Genomic DNA, 2,238 nt, shown 5'->3' on the forward strand with positions numbered 1-2,238 from the left:
AAAAAAAAAAAAAAAAAAAAAAAAAAAAAGGTTAAAAGTCACAGCTGTTTCGCAGACATGAGACAGTCATGAAGGAGGCTTTGGTCAGTTTTTGGCAACGATGGGGAGCAACGTTCGATCTGTCTTCTTACATCTATGAAAAAGAAAAGGCCTCCAAGGGAGACTTTTTTGTTAGCTGTTAGACTTCAGATTCAAAGCAGTGACTTTTCTTGAGCCTTTAAATAGGAATCTTACTGTGCACTTCTGGTGAATATTAAAAGCAAAAAAGATCTACCGATAGGTCTATTATCAGAAGACTTTTTCCGGTGAGTACCACGTTGGCACATTCAGTTTCTGCCCCTGCTTAAGTCAGTGCCGATGGTTGCCACACACAGGTGGTAATGATAAGGTATTAAAATAGCTACATTCCAGAGTTGAAATAACTTGGCATTTGCATCATCTCTGGTGTCCTGGGAAGGCGAGATGTCAACAACAAGTAGAGTTATTGCCCTTGATAGGGAAACAGTAGGCAGCCATTGCTCCATGGTACTGAGAGAGTGAGCCCTGTCTGAGCCGGCTTCCGCCCTGCCATTGCTCAGTTAACAGTGGAATCTGGCAGGGTTCACTCCCCCGGGGCTACCGTTTGGCCAGTGAGGGTAACATTGTATTTCATTTCCAGTTCTCGTTGGTTCTCAGCTACAGAAAAACAGAAAGGCAGGGAGCTGAAGAACAGAGTTGCTCTCCGCCTTCTGTTAGGAGAAACTCTGAGGAGGTCGGGATTCGCGGAGCCCTTCACCTAGATGTGTGTTCTGTAAAATGCCCAAAGCCTCTCCAACGAAGCCCTCGCGTGTGGGTGAAGTCACGGGTGGACTTGTGAGCGCGTGCACTTCTGAGTCCCAGGATGGCACTTCGGGAACCAGTCTCGTGTTATCCGCTGTTGCACCGGGTACCGCACCGTCAGCGCACCGCGGGTACCACAGCCTCTCAGCCGCCACTGCCAGCCAGAAGGCTCCTCCCACGCCGGTCACTTTGGCAACTGGCCTCATTTTCCCCTGGGAGTTCCTCCTTGCGTCTTTCCCGTTTCAGAATTAGTCAGAGGGTGATGGTATTACCACAGGGGTTCGTTAGTTTGTGTGACTCCGCTGCTGTCTTGCCTGGCATCATGCTTGTTAGGGTTTCCTAGTCTCACTTACTAAGACTCCGAAAGGAAAACAGTTATATTAGATGTGGCGGACGTCTTAGTCTCTTGTCCCGCAGAAATGTATCAAACAGAATAAACTACGCCATACTGTTCATTCGGTATCTGAGAGTGAGCTCATCAGATCATACAGTTTTCTCACGGTATACCACACATACATACATACATATATATATATGTATGTATATATATATGGACATACCTGCTTCAATTTTGCCAGGTCTGGGCAGCCTCCATATCCATGTTCTTTTACACTGTCAGTGACATTACGGACTTCTCAACTTAATGGTAGCCGAGTACTTTGACTTTCTGAATTAGGACATGCATCTACAAAATCTTTACAGAAATCTGGCGTCAGAGACCTTTTTACAGCCTTCGTTATTTGTGAGATGCTAGCATCTCCATGGTTAGCCGGCACTACCAAGTAAGATAAAGCAAGTTTGAGTTCTTACTCACGAGTGGTACGTTTGTTATCAAAGCACACTCATTCTTGCTAGAATGGTTTTTGTCTGAAAGTATTTATTCCCAATCCCCCAAGTCTTATTTATGCCAGCAAAATATTCCAGAGAATCGTGGTGTGGGTCTTTGGTCCTTTGTCACTCTACACGGTCACACAGGAACATACAAGGACATGCTCTGACAGAGTCTTCTTCCAGATACACGAGGACATGCGTTGACAGAATATTCTTCAAGTACTTAGATACAGGTAGCTAGGTAGACTCTCTGATGATGAAGACTGCTATCCTGTAAGAAAAGGGATTTCCTTTATCTCAGCATCTCTTGCTTTTACCTATCATGTTTACATGTGTTTTATTACTGTAGACCCAATACCAATGTCACTTGAATTGGCAGTTAAGTTAGAGATTAATACATCAAATTCTGAGTTCCACTGTTGTGGTTTCTTTTTTAGGAAATTGAGTTTTTTTTAGTAAGTGTTGTGCTTATTAAACAACTGGATTTTTGCTAGTAAATAGATTGGGTAAACTTTAGACTGTTAAGAACATTGAGTGCTCAGTATTTCTGAAACACCCTCATAGAGTTAATGCTATTATAATTCAGAC

This window comes from Microtus ochrogaster, unplaced genomic scaffold (assembly GCF_000317375.1).
Source record: "Microtus ochrogaster isolate Prairie Vole_2 unplaced genomic scaffold, MicOch1.0 UNK8, whole genome shotgun sequence".
NCBI lineage: Eukaryota > Metazoa > Chordata > Mammalia > Rodentia > Cricetidae > Microtus > Microtus ochrogaster.